Raw genomic sequence first — 7,205 nt, forward strand, 5'->3', positions numbered from 1 at the left:
AAAAGAGTTCCTCAAAGGTATTTCTTAAGTAAACTTTTCAAAGGTTTGTATAGGGTAACCTTCCTCCTCTCTCCTGCTTTGCCCCAATGCTTATTTAAACTTGAAGTTTATATGAATTTTGATTCTACAATGTTTTTATAGTCATGCTGAATTTTCCTCAAAACAATTCAAAACTTGTATGGACCAGTTTTGTCTTTCACTGCATAAACCTGTTATTTAGATTTTAGGGGGGGTCATTTTGGGTTGGGGATTTTTTGGTGCCGGTGGGGTTATTTTGTTGTTGCATCTCATCAGAGCACTGGCTGAGAAAGCTGCAGGGTGCTCTGCTCTCTGTGGTGCTAGCATGTTCTTTTCCCCATTTTCTGCATCTTTGGGCACAGACTGTTCTGTCTTTCCTACTTGGAAATGCCATGGGCACTGCTCCTAAGTGACAGTTGTCCACAGAGCAGTACAATTAAAGTATCTTCCAGTGAAAGTTTTGTTGGTGAGAGGAGAGAGAACAGACAGTTCAGAGAGGACATAGCAGGCATCTCTGTGGCTGGTGCTGGGACTAGGAAACCAGACCAAAAAAGAATAATTGAACTCTTCTATGGCTCAGGCTGCAGGTGACCAACTTCAATAAAACAAGTTGAAGCTCTAAGTCTGCAGCCCTGTGAAATGGTACAGTGAGAAAGGATGTGCTGCAAACATCAGAAAACAGAAGAACCAGCAATTTAAGCAATTAAGAAGCCAGGGGAGATTACCAGGAGGAGTGAGACAGCTATTTTTGCCATGAGTTTTGGAATATGTGCCCTAAAAACTATTACAACTTCCCCCACTGAATGCCAGCCCAGGAGAACAGTGTGAAATGCCAGATGTCTTCAGAGCTTTTAGCACAAGCTCCATCTTTGTATCCTTCTTATCCTTCTCAGGAAAGGCTAATTTCAATGATATCCACATAGTGACAAAATGAGCCAACAGTGGAGAATGTGCTGTTTTCCTGAACCCTGAGATACTGTCAGATGCTGGTATCTACCATTAAAAGTTGAGTTAATTGTTGAAATTTTTTTTCTGATTGTCACATGTCTAAAAGCTGTGGCTTCCAGTTACACAAGAGGTCTTAGCATGAGGCAGGGTCGTGGAGAGGACAGAGCAAGTGCATGAACCCACCACCCCTGTAAGGTAACTCTTACACACGTGCCATGTGCTAACTCTGTAAACCCCGGGCTGCCAGGAACAATCTGGGGCATGGTAATCCTGTAATGAGCAACAGCAGGTGCTAAAGTGCTTAAAGTAAATCACTCCTGCAGTCAGCAAATTGTTATTTATGTCAGCACCACCAAAGAGTGCAAATCTGACAGGATAGGTGGCAGCCAGTGACCCCTGAAACAGGGGGCTGGGAGCTGCAGGGGATTCCTGGGCAAGCAGGGCAGGGCAGGGCAGGGCAGGGCAGGGACCATCTCACTGCCCCCACCAGGAGCAGAACAAACTGGGCACCGAGCACCAGGGGCATTTCCCTGGGGACAGGGACAGCCATGGCTGGGGCAGGACATCTGCCTGCAAGTGGAGCTGGGGATCAGGGAACAGAGTCAGGCCCAGCCCAGGATGACTGGGCATCAACGCAGAGCCAAGGAAGTGAGTGTGGTTTCATAATATCGTTTGTTGTTTTCTAATTTTGATCAGGCTGGAAAGAGAGATTTCTTCTATCTCCTTCAAGCCTTTTGTTGATTTGAATTGTGAGGAATTCCTAGTACTTTTCCAGCTCAGTATGTCTGTGGGTACTCCCAGAAACTCCAGCCACTGGAGATATTGATACAATATTAGCCCAGGCAGCAATGAGCGCAGAACAACACAGCATGTTTCCAGGATTGATGCTTTGCTCCAGATGTTTGGAGTAAAAAATTCAGAATAAAATGGTCCTCCATTCCTCTCCTCTCCAGCCAGTGAAGGATATGGGGCTCTCACAACTCTGAGCTGTAGCACAGGAACAGCCACCTGCACAGGTGTCAATGAGACTGAAGGTCTGGCCTGATAAGTGCTTTCTGATGGCAGCCTCAGGCAAGGTAGATTATTTCATCCAAACATTTTAAGTGTATTTGGACAAATTACTCTTGCCCTAGGAATGTATTATACTAATGAAATTATGCTGTCAGCCATTGCAGGCCTGGCAGGAATTGCAAACTATTTTAATCCTCCAAGAACACATTTGCCCAGGCAATAATTTGACATGTCATCAGTAAATTCTTAGCTCAGCTTTTTAAGAGACAGGAATACACAAAAAAGGATTGATCTCTGGGTTATTGATTCCTATAACAATTGCATCAAATTTTCTCCTAAAGTCTGTAGAAAATTGATCTATGGACTGTATTTTCCCACCTGTATATTGGAGGTCGACAAGCTTTAGGAGGGCTTTTTAGCATAATGCAGCAGCTTGTTGGTTTGATTTCAAAAGAACATGGAGCTTGCCAAATGTACTCAAAGGGAAGGAAAAAAAGAAAGGTAATTTGTCCTTGTAAGTACTGATGCAACATGAGAATAGATCTGTGGACCTTGTAAATTCAATGCCTAGAGAACAGGTCCTCTGTTGAGTGCTGGGGTTCTGTGAGACAAAAGGATCAGCCCAAAGGAGAGTCAAATTGCAGCTCAGTTTTACTTCTTGGCTGAGACTCTCTACCGATCTTGGGTGTCACCGTCCCTAGCCAGAGCAAGAAAAATAGAAAAAATTTACAAGAACAGGGTTCAGCTTACCTTTCTACATGCTGGACAGGTTATTCTGAATTTGTGATCCTGTATTCTCTTTCTAGTCAGGGGAAAGAAATCCAGTTGATGTGTCATCTGATCTATTTTAAGCATCTCTGATAGAATGAGAGGAGCTGCACTCTGAAGGTGTCTGTTTTGGTTTTGGTTTTTTCCCCATTGACTACTCATTGAGTTTACAGTGATTAGCTCAGTCTTAGATGTATGGCTTTTAAGCTGCAAACTGGGACACATTACTCCCAGGCTAATTTTCCTTCTTTTCATCTTTTTAAGAGATTTCTCAGTGTCCTATTCCTAATCAGCACAGGACAAGTCAAGAGTGCACAGCCTTGTTGCTTCATCCTTCCCCCAAAATAACCCTTCAGCTGTGCCCAATCTTTCTGGTCCCCAGTCTGCATTGCTCTGTTGCACCACACCATTCCTGAGCAGATTCCACACAGGACACTTGCTTGTTGTGTGGAGGGATCAGACAGATGCAGGGGGAAGCACCTGTTGCAGGGTGGTGTGGGAGTGAGGCCAGTCCTGGATCTCACATGGGTCCTCCTCTTTACAGAGCTGACATTTTTCCCAGTGACAAGACATGCACAGCAACTGGTGTCACTGCTGAGTCACACTGGGTTGTGTTCATCAGGAAATACCCTGACATCTGGTAAATCTCTTCAATAAGATGCAGTAGCCACAGCTGTTTCTGCACCAACAGAGCACCAATATCATCCATCTTCATTGTAAGACAAAAGAAAACCCATTTGATTTAGATCAGACTTACTTAGACTCATTGTGGTTTTACCAGCTGGCTTCCCTGCAGCACCAGCGTAGGTATCTTTGTGTCACTTCTCAGCACTAGAAACATACTGTTCTCCCCAAATTATAGATGGGATTCTGAAGCAGAATTCATCTTCTCCCAGGCAAAAAAGGGAGGGGTGAGAAGTTACATGGGAGCCAGAGCACAGGAACTTTACCAGCCTAGAAATGGAGCCTGTGAGAGCCCTTTCTGTGGGGTGGTGCACTGAGTTGCTCCCAGAACCACAGGCAAAGCCTGGCCCCACCTGCATGCTACTCCTGTAGACATGAGAGACTCATTTAATCTCTACAGGGTTCTTAGTTGGTAGTTTATGGCACAGATTAGTGAAGTGCAAGAAAACTGGATTCTAAAATGTAACCTATAAGGAACTAATTCCAATGTTTGTATTTTTGGAAGAGAGGGTTAAACTCATCTGCCAAGTAAATAAGGTGCTGCCACCTTTGAAAAGCCTCATTATCCAGTCTAGAGCTGTCTGCCATTAGTGTGACACGTGTGTGTAAAATGATAAAACTGTGGCAATTAGCTATAATTTTAGTCCATGCACATTACATCTGCTTCCAACTAGAGCTGGTTCAAAGTACAGGTCATGTTTGAGACCAGTCTGGCAAAACCAGCAGAAGCTTAATAACACAGAGGTTCACTTGCTTATTTATTAATTTATTTATTTGCTTGCTACTGTGTCTGCATTACATTTGTAAAAAGGCCTGCACAGCATCCTCCTTTACTGGAAATGTATTAAGGCTAAATTATGCACTTCATCTTTACCAGCAGAGATAGAATATCATAGGAATCAGGGAAACTGTCAGCTGTACCACCTAGTCAGTTTAAATACAGAGAACTCATTAAACAAAGTATTTAAGCAACAAAATATCTTGCTTATTATTAATGATATCCTGAACATGAGGAAGCTTATCACCCCAGTTCTGTGCAGCCTTGGTTATGCTGCATAATTACATAATAATCAGCCACATAGTCAATGCCTGTCCAATAAACATTTTAATTTTATTCTATCATAGAAGAATACACTGCTGCTAAACTGATTAATTAAAAACAAATATGATGACTCAATACCATCTTTAATCATGAGACTCTACAACAAAAAAAAAAAAGGGGTTTTTTTTGGAAATAAGAAATGTGTGCTTACCAGCATTTGATATTTTGAATTTATATTTTCCAGAAACACTATGGGGTAAATACTTAAAATGCCTCAGTTACCTCAAAATCATGACTCATCTGAAATCAACGGAATGACATGAGTAACCATGTAAAGGCAGCATAGTCTCCAGTGCTGAATTAGGATATCAAATTTCTCAGTCCATCAATTAAAGCCACTTACACACTAAAATCACTTTATCTGGAATATCAAGTACATTCTCCACTGAAGAAAGAAGTTTGGCCAGACTCAAACCCTCACCTCTGATCCTGTCTTCCTCTAATGTTTAGCTCCCTTCAATCACTGACCACAACTGTCAGCAATCCAGTTTCCCATTTTTGGTTTCAGATTCCTTCAGTGTCATGTATGATGCACAGAGACTTAAGAGGAGGCCGACTTTATCTGAAATGGTTGGCAACATTACAAAAGATCACCCTGTTCTGATAATCAGGGGAAAACCAGACATCACTAAACTCCCATATCTACTTTAAATAAACCTGATTCTGTCTTCTAGGCCTAAAATAAGACTGCATACTGTGAAGTATTTGAAAGACTAATTAATCCTAAATGTGCTGAAATATTCAAATTAACGATATTACATAAAGCCATCTAACTGTTCATTTTTGCAAATGTAAAAAAACACATTTCACAGGAGAACAAAACAGTAAGAAAAGCCCAAGAAAAATCCAGGAATTTCAAAACACTCATTCACCCAACCCCACCAAATCAATCAAAAAATTCCTACATGTTTTGGGAAAGCTAGAAGTGTAAAAGTTTTATTTTGATCCAGAGAGACCTACACTTTGGAAATCAGCAACTCTCTTTTTGCTGTTGCAAAGAAACTGGAGTTGTCAAATTTAGTTATCAGGTTCATCCTTATTTTCAGAAAACCAGGAAGGAAATGAAATGCCAAGTAATTAAAAGAGTACAAGTACTGAACTATAACCATTTTGCACAACAAAGATTACAGCTGGACATACAATTAAAATGGTAAAAAAGCACATGTTTTAGCAATTAGTTATCAAACTACTGCTTTTCAAATCCCAAATCAAATCAAATTGTTCTTGCAAGGTGAAACAAGGACTAAATAGGAGATGGTCTGCTCTTCTCCCAGGTCATTCCTCTACCAATAAATGCCTTTTTTAAGGCTTCAAAAAAAGTCTCTTTTTAAGTCCTCAGTAAGGAATACCCTTGAGGGAAGCATCCAAGTATCCTGTTGTGAAAAAAATGTTCTGTCATATTTGTGCAGTTTTTCCAGTTATTGGGAGCTGCTACACAGACCAGACTTGAGTGCACTAACATTTGATCAAGAGACAGCAGTAGGAAATACTTGCTGCATGAATCCAAAAACTGGATCTTCTTTACTAGTGCAGATGTCCCTTGTCTTTTATGCCAATAGAGCCATTATGGTGATTTTTCCCCTCTCCTTCACCACAGTGACAAATGCCAGCACAAAGAACATTTGGAAATTTTTCATGTGAAAAACACAAACAGAAGAGTGCTAACCTAACCAGCTGTGCTATGCTGTGAGGAGAAAAACAGCCAGGCAGACCAACCTGCTTATGAAAGAATGATACCATGTGCATCATGGTAACATGACAAATATCTGTAATGAATTTCATACTATGTAAGAGAAAAAAAAACAGGGATTTCCATACTGAATATGCTGTACCATGCTGCAGGTCTTTGCTCTCTGCATTTCAGAATGACACCATTGGTTTGTCCTTTACTGTGAGTTTAATTACAGTGTCACTTTAATGCTGCCAGTAATAAGGAACTATTAGTCCTGCTCTTAAAGAGGGAAAAAAGCTTATTGCAAAGAGTTAGGAATGCTCTTAAAATAATAAAGGACAGTCAAGCAACCACATTTGCTCTGCCAAGAGCTTTTAAGATGTAACCCAGAGGATTGAAGCTTCATTACCAAAACATTTTTCCCGTAGCCACTGGAAAAAATTTTGCCGAATTTAATGACTAAAATGTAGGTAATAAAACTGCAACAATAATTGCATGCTTAAGCATGAAGAAACAAAATAAGAAAGTTCTACTTTCACTGAAGAGGTGACTTTTAGGACTGGCACTATTTTGGATCCTAAAAGTACAAGGATCAATGTCAGTGAAGACAGAGATTTTTATGACCCCAAGACTGTGTATACAAGGGTTCATCTGAGAATTCAAATTTCAAAGAGCAACACACCAATATCAGGATATGTGTTTCTGTATAGAACATATATAGTGTTTAAAAGAAACAACATTCCACAAGATAGGCTCTGAAGATTCCTTAATAAAAAGTGCCCAATTTTTTCTGTCATTGCTATCCATTACTAGTGCCTAAAGCAGCTGGAAATGCTGCTGTGCTTCTAAACCATGCAGACAGAAAGTGGTAGTCAACATGGGATCTGTGGCAAGCCAGCTTTTTAAAAAAATTATGTTTAGACAATACTTCAGGTTACATCAATCTGCTTCTTCTTGAATTGAGAGGTCAAAAATGCTAGAGGCTTGTTTGTTTTCCATGCT

This window comes from Serinus canaria, chromosome 1, assembly GCF_022539315.1.
Source record: "Serinus canaria isolate serCan28SL12 chromosome 1, serCan2020, whole genome shotgun sequence".
Taxonomy (NCBI): Eukaryota; Metazoa; Chordata; class Aves; order Passeriformes; family Fringillidae; genus Serinus; species Serinus canaria.